This window comes from Trachemys scripta, chromosome 4 (assembly GCF_013100865.1).
Source record: "Trachemys scripta elegans isolate TJP31775 chromosome 4, CAS_Tse_1.0, whole genome shotgun sequence".
Lineage (NCBI taxonomy): Eukaryota > Metazoa > Chordata > Testudines > Emydidae > Trachemys > Trachemys scripta.
Genome location: NC_048301.1, coordinates 76684751 through 76704148, shown reverse-complemented (window position 1 = coordinate 76704148; position 19398 = coordinate 76684751).

Genomic DNA, 19398 nt, shown 5'->3' with positions numbered 1-19398 from the left:
GTATGAGAAGCTGGATATGAGTCAACAGTGTTGTTGCCAAGAAGGCTAATGGCATATTCGGCTGCATTAGTAGGACCATTGCCAGCAAATCGAGAGAAATGATTATTCCCCTCTATTTGGCACTGGTGAGGCCACATCTGGAGTGCTGCATCCAGTTTTGGGGCCTCCACTACAGAAAGGATGTGGACAAATTGGAGAGAGTCCAGTGGAGGGCAATGAAAATCATTAGGGGGCTGGGGCACATGGCTTATGAGGAGAGGCTGAGGGAACGGGCTTATTTAGTCTGCAGAAGAGAAGACTGCAGGGGGATTTGATAGCAGCCTTCAACTACCTGAAGGGGGGATCCAAAGAGGATGGAACTAGGTTGTTCTCAGTGGTGGCAGATGACAGAACAAGGAGCAAGGGTCTCAAGCTACAGTGGGGAAGGTCTAGGTTGGATATTAGGAAAAACTATTTCACTAAGAGGGTGGTGAAGCACTGGAATGGGTTACCTAAGAAGGTGGTTGAATCTCCATACTTAGAAGTTTTAAAGGCCCGGGTTGACAAAGCCCAGTGGAATGAACTGTCTATGACATGGAATACAGGAATGGGTACTACTAACAATGTTTCTTCTTCACTGCAAATAAAGTAACAGTTTTACATGCTGTTTACAAGGGTGTTTCCTCCCTTTCCCATGAGGTGGAGAGTAAGGTATGTGGGCAAGGAAGTAAATGAGCGGAGTCTAGAATTTGGCAATTCAGAATTAATCTCTTCTTTTCAGACTGATTTTGACTCTTCAGTTCCTAGATTATGGTATCAAGCAATTGTGGGTGAAACTTACTCACCTAAACTGAGTTTTTGAGGACCTACATGTTGAACTGAGCATTCTATATAGAACTAGGTGATGAGATTTAAAAGTTTAACCCGTCACATATTTTCTGATTGGATATTCTTGGGTCCAATCATTTTAATTTACATACAGGAGTAATCCTTATTAATTTTTGATGTCTCAAAATATCTGTCTATTACCATTTTGATTAAACCAATACTTTCAGATACTCAAAAACATGTTTGTTCAGACATGCTATTCATGTGTTTAATGTAAAAATCTTATTGATAGTTTCTAGTCTCCAGGTACAAGCAACTCATGGAGCGTCAGGGTCTTGCAATAATTCAGCAACTTATTGTCCTACCCCAATTGCCCTCCTCTGGCAGCAGGGCCAGAAGAAGAAGAAATTCACCATCAGACTGACAGAAGAGCAAGACAATTTAGGACCCTGCAGGACATAAATTCTGTCCACAAAGATAGTTCTTTTTACTGCCTAACTTTGCTTTACTAAAAAAAGGTAAATATATCTACTTTGACCAGTATTAAAGGGCCTGGAACTCCTATGGAAGTAAGAAATCATCTCATAATTAAACTTATGACACGTTCAAAATATTCTCTCTTCCCCTCCACTTTGTACTTACTTAAAAAAAAATCCCCAAACCTGACACTGAGTCTACTTAACCAAGTGAACACACATCGCTGCCCTTATACAAGAACCACCTCTGGATAATTATTAGTCACTTGGAATGGATTGTGAGAAGGAAAAAAGTTGTAGAAAAGTTTCTTCACTATCTTCCACAATCTTAACCCAGGATTGGTTCATCTTACAGATTTCTTTTTTCCTGTTGTCATGATGAACTAGTTCCTCAAGAACAGCAGCATATCAGGTCACCTGACACCAGATTCTCCACAGTCTGAGCAAAGCAGACATACAATGCTACCCAATTATGAAGTTTCCACTGACTTACTTTTGGTGGCAGCATTTTACTTCCAATTTGCACTCACTTTGCATATATGTAGATTATTACACTATATGAGGGGCACTGGAGAACCAGGTCCTTAGTCTATCCCCAGGTCCCTATGGTATATTCTCTAGTACTTGTTCAAGTTTAATTTTACAAGAGCCAAATAGGAGCAGTTCCATTACATTCCTTGAGAGAATCATCTTCCATTGGGAGATTATTTTCCCTAGCCTGGTAGAATTAGGACAATTTTCACCAGTAGGCCTAAAATCTTACTTTGCACATTTTTGTCCCATAGAATTCATGATGACCAAAAATAATCAAACAAAAATAGTCAGTCCTTTCCTCCTGGAGAATAATTAAACAGCTTTGCCTCATCAGATTTCCATTAGTACTCCAGCTTCATTTGTTTTCCATTCCATTCCCCCGCTCCTTTTAGTATTTATATTTTTTGCACCACCAGATAAGACAAATATTTGCTGACACTTTCAAAGGTGTTTAGTGTTAACGTATCTTCAGCTGCAAAATGAGATGCACATAAATAAAACAGAAGTCACAATACTTGTTCATGCTTCTACAGTCAAATCCATTGCTGAAGGCAGTTTCCTTTTTTCTGGGATGGTTGTAGGGCCTCCAGAAACATCAATGGGCATCCTTTCAACAACATTCAAATGACATAGGATGGAGAATCACCGTTTAAAAAGTCACTGACTCCTCATGGAAAACTTTTCTTAAAAAAAAACCCCAAATATTATTTTTGACTTTATATAATTTGTTTTCCCTTGCATCAAAGACAATTATTAATTTGCTAATTACTTGGATGGGTACAGGATTGGGCTCTAAACAAGTTTTGATCAGTATTCACATTTTTGAGATTCATCCCCAGTTACAACACAGGCCAGTGTGCTTAGAATACATTTGATCAGTTTTAAACTTTATCATTAGGAGCAGCTAAAACCCTAAGATATCTACTTAACAACTGGCTAAAGGGATTCACATACTGTGCAGGGCGAAAAAAATGTAACATAGTTGAGCCAACTACAAATAACAGCTACAAAGTAGATACACACAGATGTACAAATGCCTCAGTTTGAGATGATATTTTTATATTTTGTTTATCTCATTGACAGTTGAGTCTCCTGACTGGAGAGTAATATTTTCAGTAAGGCTTGGTTATATTTTTTAATGGAATTTTTATTCCATTTCTACATTTAACATCCAATGACATCTTAGAAAGATATATTGCAAATAGAAAAAGAGACATGATTTCTTACTGAAATGAATTTGCTTCTTATTGCTGATAAAACCATCAGGGTCAGTCAGCAGTGCTTTAACCACCGTGCAAGCCTGCTCAGTGTCCCTGCCATTGCCCATCATTAACCCTTGCCAACACATACAGTCATCTGCTAAACCCATCTGTTGCATCTTGTCAATCTAGTCTATAAAATCTTTAGTACAAGCTGTGCTTTAATATGCATTTTCTGATTATGCAGCACTAGAACTTGTTGGGAACATGAATATCTATTCCTCAGGAAATTCCAACTTTTATATATTTATATTTACACATTTGCACACAAAGACACGCACCAATCAACTTAAAGGACACTGTCAACAGAAATTCCATTTGAAGACTTTCCTTCTGCACAATATTATTAAACAGACCAAAAATGCCAAAGTTTCCCAGGAAACAATAATTATGAAAATGTTTCTTTCGGGTCTATTGAAATGTTATTGAAACAAAATGTTTAATCTTTTTATTTTGATAGGAATGTATCTTTTTAACTTTGATATTATTGAAATTTATTTAAAATATCAGAATAAAATGAATCAAAACAATAGAGTGAAAACACTGTCTGAAATTAGAGATGTTTTGACCTTATTAAAAAAATAAGAAAGTCAGCACTTTGTTTTATCTTTCATACTATTAAATATCTTGACAAAAGTCAACATGTTCACACAAATTTTTGAGATTTTTTTTAACTGAAAACTGTTCCATCAAAAAAGATTTTAACACTTTTGCCCTGCACAAATGGACTTTTATCGTAACTGGGGCTTCTGGAAACTAGTGTGAAACAAACAATAATTTGACCACAAGTGGTTCTTTTTTGCACACGGTGAGGAACATATATTTTAAGCTGGTGAGGCTTTAGATGAGAACACAAATATTCCCTTTACATTATCTAATGTAAGGATTATCTAAGATGTCACATCTCTGTCTTTTGCCCTAATTCTTCCCCGAATTTAAAAATAAAACAGTAAAACATATAACTAACATGTAACTGTGCAGCTCACCTCCATGTTAATTTACTTATATACCATTTCTGTGTCTCCAACCTTTTATCTGTTAAGAGTGTCAGCTTTCCAGAGTTGAGGTTCTCTTTACATGTCTTTGTATAGCTGTCTGTACAAGTTTTCCCCAGTTCCAACTGTTGGCATATGAGGGCCTAAACCCTAAGCATTTATTATGGCTATGATAAAGAGCACCCATAATGTATTACCAAAAAGTAATGCTAAAAAGAGATTGTATAGAATTATTAGTGAATAAGAACTAACCTGCTTTTTCAAATTGAAATACGTTTAAAACCATGACCTTTCGTTATAGCTGCATATGGTTGTTTTCAATTGCATATGTGCTTGCTAGGAAAAATCTGATTGCCTAAGAGACTTGAATAACAAGTCATAGATTAGAATGGAAACCACAAGAAAGGGATAAATAGAGAAAAAACATTAAAAAATGAAAAGGCAGATATGATGGAATGTAGCCCATCTTAAATTAGGTCAAAACTTATGCTAGAAATTTGTAGTATATTAGGGCATAATGAAAATGTACCAATCTAGACAATTGGCTCTAAGGTGGACATCTAATGGTGATTGAGGTAACCACACAAAATATAATATGGGATAAACAGGTAGAAGTAGTCTATATAAACCCTTTGTGTCATAGTCCACCTCAGACCTTTTTGGCAGGTAATCATGGTACTCTGGAACTGGAAAACTAGCCTTTTTTGTTTCATCTTAAACATCTCATCTATGATTAATAAATCAAACCTGAGCTTAACCAATCAATGTCTCAATCAATCAATAATCAAAAGAACCTTTTATTTACTACTGAGATCTGAATGACATATTCAAATTACGTATTGTGTTATACTATTAGAAGTTTTAAGAAGTTTAATGTTTTCGATTAATAACTATATTTAGGAGTCAGCTAGGCTGAAGAGGCAGTATTTGTTTGACGTGTACATAGCAACAATTGCAAGACTAGGAGACAGATATTCCATTTTACTGATGACCCAACACTCCAAGTATCTAACTCTAGTTCTGAATACAGAGATAGTACAATACAGACAGATAATGTCAGTATTTCTCAGTTTTCCTCCTCAATAAAGTAATTGCCCTAATGGAGCACAGCCTTGTTCTCACTATGCATTGGGGAATTATTAATTTATTTATTTTTGCAATGCTGCAGCAAGGACACATGCCAGTTGCAGAGTTTTAACTTATTTGCCAATTAAATACAGATTCTCTGCACCCCAAAATACTTCTCTTAGTGCTTTAGACCTGTTGAATGAGTGATGAATGAGAACAGTCTCAAATATTATTCAGTTACACTAAAAGGGACAGAAGAAACATCTAGAAACAAGCATTTAATATTTTGCAGAAACTGTACAGGATATGTATGAATTCACAGGTTGTTTTACTGTGCATAACCACTGTCTTCCTTTTAGCTTAATGAGTGGTTGCTTATCCCTACAATAAAAAGATAATTGTAAGCTATAAAAATTGTATTGTGACTATCTGAATGCAGAATGAGTCTCAGTAATGCCAAGACAAAGACATCCATCAACTGAACACCTTTGCAGTTCACACTGTTGAACACTATTTCTCTTTCTAGCTTTCCTCTCTTTCCACTTATGTCCTCTCCCACCTCCTATTCTCGGCAATAGATACTGCCTGTGTAAATTCACTATATTGGTAATGCCATATCAGATCAGAGCTGGTCCGTTATTCTGTCCCCACAGTGGACACTCCGAGATAGTTCGTGGAAAGTGCACAATTATTGAATAATTTGCTAATGGCAAGTTTCTTCCCATCAGCTAGGCTCCTAAGGGTGCTCTGTACAAGGTCTCTGTATAAGTACAAGATCTCACATTTTTTTTCATATTTAATATAATTGCGTTATGTGCCCATTACCCCTACAAATGCCTAATCCTTTCCTGAAGCCTTGCCTTCAATATTATCTTATAATCACACAGATGCACATGTCAGTGACACATCATGGAAAGGCATATTCCCCTTTTCTCTCCTCTTTTCAGTGGACATTCATTTGCACCACAGAATGTTCTGCTTTCTGAGGTATGGGCCTTTTGTGAGGGATGTTGGGGCCACCTTCCTTTGTGAGAAAGTTGAAATTCTATCATGCTGCCACTCTGATGACCAAAACGACACCGTCAATATCTCACCATTGAAACAGACTGCTATGTGTGTTTGTTAACTAGAAGCTGTCACATATATACCATAAATGTGCCATCAAAGTAGCAATAGGAAATCCCACAATGTTTATTTCTTGTTTCAGATAAGCCTAATGTGGATTCTGAATATCCTTAACTTTTGGGTCTGCAATAAGTGGGATGGGTTCCTTATGAGAGCAGGCTCCAAGCTCATGCAAGGAATGTCCTGATTCCAGTGTTGTTTTTTTCCCCCTTTTTCCAAAATATTCACAGATGTCATGGTTTTTTTTTACTGATTTGTCCATTATTGATAATTATTGGAAGAATATGATTTAACTGATGGCTAACTCACTTAATATTTGATATTAGAGATTTTTTGAGATTTTTTTTATTCTTGCAGGTGATTGGTCACATAATTCACATGGTATTGCTCGTACGTCATCCAATCAAAAACAGGAATAATTTAGTTTTCAGTATATACATTATTCATTAACAGGATATAAATAAATGCAGATATCCTATCTCCTAGAACTGGAAGGGACCTTGAAAGGTCATTGAGTCCAGCCCCCTGCCTTCACTAGCAGGACCAAGTACTGATTTTGCCCCAGGTCACTAAGTGGCCTCCTCAAGGATTGAAATCATAACCCTGGGTTTAGCAGGCCAATGCTCAAACCACTGAGCTATCCCTCCCCCCATAATATTAATGTTAATTTTTGTTTTTTATATACATTTTCTCCCATTTTTGCAAAAGTTCTCAATTGAAGAGATTATGAATGTGACTGTAGCAAACTGATGGGCTGTATTTGCAAGAATATTCATGAATACATTTTGTTCTGCATTTGCCCATTTCTAATATGGCACAATAAAAAACTTTTTTTTTTCCAGATCAAAGAAGGAGGAAAAACACTGAACTAACTCTGAAAGTGACACAAGTTTGTCAATTTCATTCTTCTTCAAAGTGAAGAATGAAGAGGGTCATTCATTTCACATTTCTATCTCCTGAACTTCTCAAAAATAAAAACAAATGCAGCTGCAATGCAGCAAGCCTGAGCGGTCAGCCAAGAAACTGACAGTCTCTTCTGGGAATGAAAAATGATTGTCAGCATGAAAGATAGCTGGGTGAAGAGGCAAATCCCGCACTGTGTCTCAGTTTGCCTGTCATCATTTACTCATAAGGTCTGACCAGTTTGGGGAGGTATCAAGGGAGCAGCTGTCAAACTCAAGGCAGCAGGATTGGGAGGGGGAGGGAGGGAGAACAATACAAAAACATCCTATTAAAATTATGATTGATCATGTCCTGTGTAATGGAGTCAAAGTGAACATCAAAAGTAGGCAAAGCGAGAAGGCAACAGTTCAAGGAAGAAATATTTAGTCACCCAGCCCAAGACTTTCAAAAGCAGGTAACTCAAGTTAGCCTCCTCAGTAACTAGTCAGAAGTGATGAGTTTCTAGCACCAACCACTGAAGTCAATTGAGATTTAGAAGTCAATTCAGCTGCTGTTTTAGGACCAGGGCCGGCTCCAGGCACCAGGCAACCAAGCACATGCTTGGGGTGGCACCTGGTAAGGGGTGGCCAATCTTGGGGTGGCGGGGTGCAGCGCGGCGCGGCACTCGGCGGGGGGGCGGCGCGGGGCACGGCGCTGGGGGGTGGGGGGTTCCAGCGGTGCAGCGCTCGGCGGGAGGGGCTCGGCGGCGCGGCGCTCGGTGGGGCGGTGCTTTTTTTTGCTGCTTGGGGCAGCAAAAAAGTTAGAGCCGGCCCTGTTTAGGACGTGACACACATTTATTTTTAAATCTTGAGATTTAAGATTAGCAAATCACAAGATTAGCAACTGGAGAATTCTTGATTTTCTGTTTTCAGGAAACTCCGCCATTTTGATTTCCCCCTCCCCCCCCATTCCAAAACAGAACCAAACTTTTTTTTCCCAAAAATGTCCCAGGAAACAAAATTAAAAACATTTCAGGTTGATCAAAATATTTTGTTTCCATTTTGACTTATATTTCATGTTCTATTATATAACCATAGGACTGGAAGGGATGTCAAGAGGTCATCTAGTCCAGTCACCTGCACTCATGGCAGGATTAAGTATTATCTGCATCATTCCTGACACGTGCTTGTCTAACCTGCTCTTAAAGATCTCCAATGATGGAGATTCTACAATCTCCCTAGGCAATTTATTCCAATGCTTAGCCACCCTGACAGTTAGGAATTTTTTCCTAATGTCCAACCTAAACCTCCTTTGCTGAAATTTAAGTCCATTGCTTCTTGTCCTATCCTCAGAAGTTAAGAACAATTCTTCTCCCTCCTCCTTGTAACAGCCTTTTATGTATTTGAAAAACATTACGTCCCCATTCAGTCTCCTCTTTTCCAGACTAAACAAACCCAATTTTTCAATCTTCCCTCGTAGGTCATGTTTTAAAGACATTTAATCATTTTTGTTGCTCTTCTCTGGACTTTCTCCAATTACTCTCTGGGAACGGTTTTCCAACCAGTTTTGCACCCACCTTATAGTGGCTCTATTTAAGTTGTATTTCCCTAGTTTGTTTATGAGATGGTCATGCGATACAATATCAAAAGCTTAACTAAAGTGACGATATACTACGTCTACCACTTCCCCCCATCCACAAGCCTTGTTACCCTGTCAAAGAAAGCTATCATGTTGGTTTGACATGATTTGTTCTAACAAATCCATGCTGACTGTTACTTATCACTTTATCTTCTAGATGATTGCAAAGTGATTGCTTAATTATTTGCTCCATTATTTTGCTGGGTACAGAAGTTACGCTGACTGGTCTAATTCCCTGGGTTGTCCTTATTTCCCTTTTTATAGATTGGCATTATACTTGCCCTTTTCCAGTCTTATGGAATCTCTCCCATCTTCCATGACTTTTCAAAGATAATTGCTAATGGCTCAGATATCTCCTCAGTCAGCTCCTTGAGTATTCTAGGATGCATTTCATCAGGCCCTAGAGACTTGAAGACATCTAATTTGTCTAATTTTTTAACTGTTCTTTTCCTATTTTAGCCTCTGAGCCTACCTCATTTTCACCGGCATTCACTATGTTAGACATCCAATCACCAACCTTCTTGGTGAAAACCAAAACAAAAAAGTCATTAAGCACCTCTGCCATTTCCACATTTTCTGTTATTATCTCCCCCACCTCCCCGCCCCGAGTAACAGGCCTACCCTGTTCTTGGTCTTCCTCTTACTTCTAATGTATTTGTAGAATGTTTTCTTGTTACCCTTTATGTCTCTAGCTAGTTTGATTTTTTTGTGCCTTGGCCTTTCTCATTTTGTCCCTACATACTTGTGCTATATTGTTTATATTCATTCTTTGTAATTTGACCCAGTTTCCACTTTTTGTAGGACTCTTTTTCGATTTTTAGATCATTGAACATCTCCTGGTTAAGCCAGGGTGGTCTCTTGCCATACTTCCTATCTTTCCTACACAATGGGATTGTTTGCTCATATAATATAAAATAACATAAAATTAAATATGATATAAAATTAAAAACTGGAATTGAAAAGCCATTTCAAAACAGAAAAATCAAAATGCACCATTCCAAAAAGGCTGAAACAAAACATTTCAGACACATTGAAATGCCAATTTTTCTTTTCCCCAAAAACAGAATTTTAATCAAAATTGACAGATTTCTGTGAAACATTTCACTTCCAACAATAAGCATTTTCCATTGGAAAATGTTCCAACAGAAAACTTCTAACCAGGTCTACCTGAGATACTGTCAGAGAAAAACAATTTCGGAACATTGTGTCAGCTTTCCAGTAGGGATGTATTTCTTTTCTGCATGGAAAATGAGATTTTAGTTTGCATTTTGTATATAAAATACTGATTTACATTACTTTGATTTGAAAGGTCCAATTTATGTGTTTGTAAACATTCCAAAAAAGTGTGCAAACCAAGATTTTAATCTGCGGTCATACAATGCATGTAAACTAAGTGATTTCCTTGTTAATATGAAAGTATATATATTTGATTTAACATGGATTTTCACACATTTACTACTTGTCAAAGCAATGATTTGCCTTGCAGTTTTGGGCTTAAATTCTGAGCAGTTAATCCAAAATGTAAGGAGCCGTTAGGACTAACATCTAGGACTGGGCACCAAAAATGATCTTGGGAAAAAGTTGCACCCTACAAATTATGTAAAGAAGTGGTAATTTAAGCAATTAAAATGCAATTAAAATTACTTTAAAAAGCAATTAGTGAGACTTTGTGGAGGAAGGAGAGGTTAATTTAGGGATATAGTAATTGGAGTTTGAGTTGTTTTTCCCCTATGAGTGCTCCACTTTAGGTGTGTGTGCACATCCATGCATATTTGGTTGGAGATTTTCTGTTGCAGTATCCATGCCTTAGCCCATACATCTTTTTGCTCTGATCTGAGGGCGTACACTGATGGGCAGACACACTGCCACTCTATAGGGCTTTCACCTTTCTAATTGCTGGTAACCAGACCTCTGAAGCCCTGCCACGCCTCTTCCCCCAAGCCCGCACCTCCTTGTCCACCTCTTTCTCCCAAGACCCTGACCCCTATTGTTCATTTTTCTCCCTAATCCCCCTGTTCCATTGTCTCTATCTCCCTTCCTCCCTCAGCTGCCTCTGCTCCAGGACTGGGATGGGAGCTGCTGCAGTCTCACAAGGAGCCTGCCTGTAGGTAGGAGGCAGCCCTGGCTAAGCAGGGGCTGGTGCAGGTTAATGACCCGTTGCTTCCCCCTGTACCATGGTAACTGGACTTTTGGTATCCACTCAGTACATCTGACTGGATACCGACAGGTCCCCTTTTCGACCAGACTTTCTGGTACAAAAACAGGCACATGGCAATCCTAACTGGCACCCAGACACAGAAGCCAATACCCAGGCAAGTGGCAACCCTACCACTCTGGTTCCTTCTCAACTATGAAATCTTGTCAAGGGAAGGACTCCTTCCTCTCTCCACTGGTGGGCAGGTAGTGGAGACCTCACAGGGACAAAACATCTTGAAGACCTCCAGCTAATATACAGGAACACAACCTGTTGTCTAAGTAGTTGTCCCCATGGGTGCTCCACTTTAGGTGACTCCAGAGAAGCATTCCATCTATGGAAGTGGGTGCTGAGGAGACTGATCCATTACAGAATGCAGAACAGTCACACCAAAAGCTGCACTTGCCCTGGAAGTATGCATGATAGCATAGTGCTGCGGGGGGGGGGGGGGAAGGGGGAAGGATGTGCACAGATAACCAGGCTGCAGCATTAAAAACATCTGCAATGTGTATGTTCTTAATTGGGGCAACAGAAGTGGATTGTACCGTCATGGAATGGGCAGTCACCATGGGTGGGGGATGCACTCCAGAAGCTTCTTAAGATGCCAAAATAAACAGACACATTCCACCCAATGGTCCTTGGGTGGCAATATAAGCTCCTTTCATCCTGTCTACGAAAGAGACAGAGTCTAGGAGATGTTCTGAAGGGACTTGTCCTTCCAAGATAGAATGCAAGGGCTCTTCTCATGTCTAGAGTACAAAGAATAACTTCTTCCCTTGAAGTGTGAAGTTTGGGGTAGAAGATGGTCAACTGAATGTCGATGTTGAAGTCCAATGAGATCCTTAGCGGAAAGTGAGGCTTGGGATGTAGAGACACCTTGTCCCAGTGAAACAACTCATAAGGTTGTTTTATTGGGGTAACCCTTCTACCCATCTAGCTGAAACAATGGCTATGAGGAATGAGGTTTTGAAGGATAAAGGGAGAAGAGAATATCTTTACATGGACTCAGAGGATGTTGCCACAAATGCATTGAGAACTAGATCAAGGTCCCAAGGTGAAAAAGATCAGGGTCCCAAGGTGAAAAAGATAGGTCAAACCCTGAAAGCCATCAAGTCTAAGGATGTGCAAACACTGAAGACTGTTCAACTGGTAGGGGAAAGGCTGTAATAGGAGGCAAGTGGAGTTCAATGGAGCTCATTGACAAGCCCCGGGTTTTTACATTCAGCAGGTATTTGAATATGTGTGAGTGAAATGTGATTTGGGGGGAAGATAATGCTTGCCGGGTGTGCCAGGAATGGAATCACTTCTACTGGTTAATCTTTATTGTGAATGGTTTCCACTTTGCAAGAACACATTTTGCACTTATAAAGAACATTTTTTCTACACCTGAGAGCCATGAGGAGCCAGGCTTGAGATATGATATATATAGAAACTGTGGGTGAGTTATGCCCAGTTTTGGGTCAGTAGGCTTGCTGTCAGAGGGAGGTGAAGAGTTGACTGCAGAGATAGGTGACTTAGTTCTGGGAACCAGACCAACCCTGGCTATGCTTATGCTAGAAGGATGATTACTGCTTTCTCATGCATTAGTTTATACAGGACCTTGAAGAGCAATGATGTTGAGGGATATGCATATACCAGAGTTTGAGGCCAAGAAAATGAGGAAGGCATCTCCTAAAGAGTTGCAACCATGTCCTCTCCTCACACTTAATCAACAATATTTTGTGTTGGACAATGTCACAACTAGGTCTATCCCAGGGAAGCCCAAAGTGAGAAAAATCTTCCATAGGATAGGACCACTCAGCTCCAATTCATGGTCCTGACAGAAATGTTTGGTCACTGTGTCTGCTATGGTGATTTCCAGACCTGGTAGACATACTGCCAAGATGTTGATTCAGTAGGTTATGCTCCAGTTCCAAAGTTTTATTGAGTCTGCACACAAGGATTTGAATCTTGCTCCTCCTTGGCAGTTGCTTTGTTGTCTAATGGGACTCTGCCTGCGTGACCCTTGATCTTGGGTAGAAAGTGACTGCACATTTAATGAACTGCTCTGAGCTCAAGTAGATTGATGTAAAGAGGAAATTAATGAGACTCCACATGCCTTGTACTGCGAGGTTCTGAAGGTGAGCTACCCAACCTGCTAAGGAGACATCTGTGGTGATGATCTTGGGAGGTGGGGGAGGCACAGAAGAACAGGACTCCCCTGCAAACACTGTGGGGCTCCTTCCACCATAACCTGCAGAATCTCTCTATTGTGGGATCTAGTTCTGTTCTTCTGAGAAGATTTCAGACTGTCTGAAGGTGGCCCCAAGTCTCTCCTCATTGAAGCTGGAGAAATGGAAGTTGCCCAAGCACACAGGCATGGGGGTGATGTACCAGGGTGGAGGAAAGAGGGGAAGGAATTGGGCCACAAAGTGGTAGCAGGTTTCAAGCAACATTCCATAAGGAGGAATTTGAGCCTATCTTTCCTCACTTTCCTGGATCTGCTCTTAAAGCCAATGCAGTCCTTGCACTTAGATAGAATGTGGAACTCCCCAAGAAAGCAGAAGAAGCTGGAATGTCCAACTCTGTGGGGAAAAGATCTACTTCAGATTTGGCAGGCCTTGAACCCTGGAGTTTGGGGCATACCCCCAAAGATAGAAGGCCATGGGCAAAGAGAGGCAGCCAAGGTCGGATGTGCGGGAATCACAAACACAAAAACAAAAAAGTGGGAGGGACCGCTGTCCCCTTTGACAGTTCTCAGGGTACACTGGATGAGATCATCTTATTATTTCCTGCCTCCATTTAGATGGAGTCTAGCCGGTGGTAGCTCCTTAATATCACCAGCCTGACAGCCACTCAATCATTTTGTCACTAGCGATGCCAGCCCTGATTTTTGCCTTCCAAGTTAACCCATGGTGCACCCCAGTTCCTAAGTCTCTTTGAAGTGTTCCTCTCTGATATCTAGCTCTAACAGGGGCTACATACAGAAACTGTGGATTCCCTGCTCCCAAAGGAACAGCGTACCCTTGTTTAACCTGAAGTCACTGTTCCTGTATAATGTACAGCACTTGAGAGCACTTACAATAAAACAAAATTTTTTTTTTTATGAAAAACTCCACTAGAAACAAGAGAGTGATGTGATGTGAACAAATAGCTACAACATAAAACAAAAATTACAAGTTACAAACTAGGGCCTACATTTATCAATAGTTACCTTTCCTAACAAAAGGTTTTCCATCAAGAGTTCAGTCTGTTGCAGAGCTGGCTGACTTCACAGGAGCCAGGATCCAAACATTTATGAAACACACCACCATTCCACAACATGTCTCCTCAATGAATGGATGCAGTGTGTCTTTCTCCACTGTGATATTCTGAATCAGTCTTTTGTCTTTATAACAAACTATGAATTATGTTTCTTTTTTACCTCCAAGTAGTTCTAGTTGTTTGCAGTTGTCTTTTATGATTTTCCATTGTTCTCTGATGGGGCAATGGTAGACAATTGAGCCTTGTGTTACATCACAAGCTAACGAGAGATGAGTGGCAACTCTCCCCTGCATGAATAAGCCATCATCAAGTAATATCACTCCCTGGTGACTCCTTTTAACCATTAGATGACAAGGGCATAAATTTCAATAAAGTAACATTATTCATTAAATACTACCCATACACATATCATGCCATGATTATGAATATCAGTAAGTTGCAAGCTTTCAATACAGACCTTATAGGGTATTTGTCCATAAAGAGTAACATGTAAGCAATTGATTTGATGTAGTGAATTTGTCAGGTTTGAGATAAGAGTTGTTTACAAAGAATGGGGAACCTTGGCTCAAGGATGCCTTTGTGTCTCAAGCCCCCAAAACACACACAGCATGTGCAAGGAATTAATAAATCAATAAGACTCTATGGGCACTGTTACCAAAAATATCCAAACAAGAGCCAACAGGGGCATGCACACACCTAAAGTGACAGCTACTTGAAGTAGTATCTCTAAACATTTCATTAATACCAATTACTTTGGAATGGTAAATAACCACCACACCATTTTGTGCTTAGCACTTTCCTTCTGATGCTCCCAAGCATCGAAAAACAAACATTCATGAATATGTCCCAACAGCCCCACTTTGAGGTAAATATCATCCTCATTTTACATTTGAGGAAACTGAGTCATGATGAGGTTAAGGGATTTTCACAAGGCCATAATGAAATCTATGGCAGAGCCAAGAAAGAATGTGTATCTTCTAAGTCCTAGTACTAGTGCATGCATAGTCTAGCCTTTGCATGCATAAATGGGCATTTGTACATGCATATCAGTTAACTAGATCCCTAATTATCCATTTACACATTTCTGCATGCAGAAAATAAATAAAGGCCTTTCTGTGGGTCCAGTTATGTATCCCATAGAACAACTTTAGATACAGTCTCTGAGCTGCTGGTACAACAAGCTTGTGATGTTTATATCTGAAACCATTTTGTACCACTATAGGAACTTAACTACAGAAGAGTTATTTGTTTTCAAGTAACTTAAATCTCCTGCTCACTAGATTAAACATATGATAAATAGCTATAAATATAAAAATCAGCAAATACAGAATTTGTGAGCAACTATTCACACTGAGGTATTAAAATGTTAAATGGAGACTAGCTGCAAAACATAATTGCCAATATTTTCCTCACAAATACTAAACCTTTAAGTACCAAAAAAAGAAAACAAGCACGCAATTAGGAAACTGACAAAATATTCTCCTGAGTCCTGCCATCAGCTGCTGTTCCTGTGAATACTTTTTGCTGTATTAACCCATCTCTAGAATGGAACATGCTCCTTTCCCTTCTTGTTTCAGAATATTTCATGCACAACATATTGACAGCATGTCAAGCAGTTTTTCCACCGTTAAAAACAGTTGATTTTAAAATGGTGTCACTGGTTGACGTGCTGTAAAGGTGACTGAGTACTTGCAAAGGTAATAGGCTTGTTATTAACACCATTTGCTAATGAGTTACTGTAACATACCATACATATACATCTCATTATTGCTGGCACCATTCCAGGTCTAAAATGTTGGCTAATATTCACTGCAGGGAAAGTGTCTTACTTCATGAATATTGTAACTAGGTTGCATGCTCTAGTTGTCACAGTTTCAGGATAACTGCACCTGTATTCCCCCTTCATGGTCCCTCAAAGGAACCATTTAAGGTTTCCATCTCCGAGCTGTCACCTTTCTTGAGTAGAGACCTGTACCTCTCTCCCTCCTGACCAAGGGTTTTAAGGCTGTACAGTTCCCTGCCTTACAACGCGATATCCCCAGCAAGCCACTCTGCCTATAGTTTATTTTCTCACCAAGGGCTATGACCAGTGTATTGCTAGCAGTTATCAGCTACCACACAGATCTTTTTAAGCAAGCACATTTATTTGTAAGGTAAAAGCATTTCAGAAAAAAATATAATAAAATAAACAAACAACAATAATAATAAATAAAAGTTTTTGTATGCAGGCTAAAACTTTACCAGAAGTCACCAATCAGTCTTATGGTGCCCTGTTACAGAGTTCTCACTCACTGCTAGTGCACCTCCTTGTGTTTAGATTTGGAAAAGTGTCTCATGGCATTAGTTGCCCCCTTCTGCTCACTCTACAATAGTCTCTCCCGGTAAGTTGGCCCTCTGACCAGAACACCATTTAGTCCACCTCTTCTGGGGTTACAAAGTCCAAAAGGACCACTTTAAAATGGTTCTCTGGACAGTGTTCAGCCCCAGCCCTGGGCTCTTTGCCACTGTACCAGTGGCTGGCAGGAGAACCCAAGCCCATCTGCTGCACTACATTCTGGCCCAGGGACTCTAAACTGCAATCCAGGCCTGCTCATTCCCCACCCCTGTTGCTGTTTTCCTGGGAACCTTCCTATCCAGCATCTCTCTCTTCCATTGACTGTTTCTGGGTTTACCATAGGAGCATTTTCTTTTCCCAATGGCTACTTCATCCCCTTACTTCAGGGCAGGATCTTAAGGTTTACGCTCTCCCTGGACTTCTTGCTTATCCCCAGCACCGTTCTCTTTCCAAAGAGCAGTTGCAGCATCCTTCCCCTGCAGACCCCTTTGAGCTTTTTGGCTTTATAGTGCTGTCCTAGCCATTCCTCACCTCGGCTGACCTAATTGGCCTCATTAACCCTATCAGAGTTACTAAGGGATGCACACCCCATCACAGGCCCTAATAGACCAAAGTCTTTCCAACGCTTCCACAGGGTTGGGGCCCCTCTTGGAAAGAAGATCCTGTCTGTTGCTGGATCAGAAAAAAAGGCCCCAAATCAGTATAGCTTTTTTATGTTGGAAGATCTTTATTGTCTGTTGACCTCTGTAAACCCCAGATTAAATCAGTATATGCAATTCTCCCTAGGGCATAGTACCTCTTCAAAGGTGTTTATAACCTGAGTGGTTCACTTTAATCACTCCTGCTGTTTTTGGTTCCTGGGGGATCTAAAGACAACCCTCTCCCCTGTGTTGCAAATAATCCCTGGCCTACGGTGATACCCAAACCATTCATAATTGTAATACAATATGTTCCCCCAAAAGATACTGCATGGGGTTGCAATATCAGTCACAGTGTTTACCCAGAAATTCTCAGTGATGGCACAGATAGAAATTGATCTTCCTGCTCTGAAAGCGAAGGCCTCTAATTCTTGAGCTAAAGGAGAATCTCTTTTCATTTATAGCAACATACAGTCTAACACAGAGTTGATCAATTCGACTCTGGCTAGTAGAATGCAGTGGGTACACATAAGTGTCAGACAGTAACAAAAATAGTACTTTATATACTGTATCACCTTTCATCTAAGGAAATCTAAGCATTTTACAAACCTTTCTCATAACAGCTCTGCAACATTTATATGACTATTTCCTTTTTATAAAAGCATAAAACAAGGAACAGTGGAGGTTAAATGGTCACACAGCAAGTCAGTAGTACAACAAGCATAGGACAAAAATTCAAACTCTCAGTTCCTGTTCTAACCACTAAATATACTGCCCTCCCTATTGTATTTATACCAACAGGCTAATCAATGGAAAAGTAAGGGAAACCCAGCAGTTGACATCATGGTCAAATGTCACGGACAACAATAAGAACTTTGTTAAACAAGAGAATGACTGTTGGCCCCAGCAAGCCTACTGCTTTCCTAAAGTTAATTCAATTGGCTGGTTTCCTTCCCTGTGATTATCAATTATTTAGAAACTCTTCCAATTCTTAAGCTCATTTTTAAAACTTCAGTAACCATTTACCTTCAATTAATTCCTTGTTCATTTCAGAAATTCAATTTGAACTGATCAAACCTTTTCCTTGAAATCCCAGGTAAAGCAAACATTTGAGGGTTGTTCTTGTATGTTTTCTTTAAACAAACAAACAAACAAACAAACAAACACACACACACACCAATAATACCTTATATTTTGTTTGTAATGTTAAAAAATGCTTGAAGAAATCAGAGTGAAAGCCTTTGGAAGGCCAATTTTTATTTTATTATATAATTCAAGGAGGTAAATCATAACCATAGATTTTAAAAAAACAAAAACAAAAACACTTTCTTCTTTCCAAAATAAAAAAAATTGATAGAAATGAAACAAACATTTCCTAAAAATAAACACACACAAAAAAAATTCAACAAAACTAAAACAGCATGCCTTTGAATCCCTTTCTCTCTTCTTATATTTATATTTTTCAAAAGTAAAACAATTATGTGTAAAATCCTATCCGGACCCCAGTTTCCTACTTTGCAGGTCATGTTTTCTAGTTTTCAGTGACCTTTCTTGGAGTGACTAGTTGACATTGTTCATGACAAAAAAGAATGCCAGGAAAGTTTCCTGGAATGTTTATCTTCTCCACTAAAAATGTCTACTCTGTTTCATTCAGAAACCATGCAAAATCCTAGCAATGAAACCCAGGGTGGAAAAAACACACACACACACGAAAGCCAGAATGACTGCAGTTGCCTCTCTCGTCTCCTCAGAAGCCAGGCCTGGCTTCTGCCCCATGAAGATCAGGCCCCTACTTCCAAAAAAACCCCAGGACGCTTCCTTCTGTGAAAAAGTCTTGTACCAACAAACCTCAGCATGGGAAGAAACATCCCAGTCATGCCCTACTCCCATCAACCTTTAATTTTGAAAAGCAATACCCTGCCTCCTGGGTAAAAGAGCCCCACTCTACAAGCCTCACTCTGAGAACCCAGATCTCCACTCTTACAATTTTGTTTGTGCTGTATTTCCATGCAAATTATTCTCCACTTCCTCACTGTCATATTTGTCAGCTCAGAGAACGTTTAGAAGGCCCCTTTAAATGGTTCTATTTCTGTACCTCCAACTTAGGGGACAATCATGACAGACATGCTCCTGTCCACTAAGCCATCATCTGGTTATATCATTTTTCTGGTGTATTTGGTTTTTGGATGAGCTACAGTGCTAGT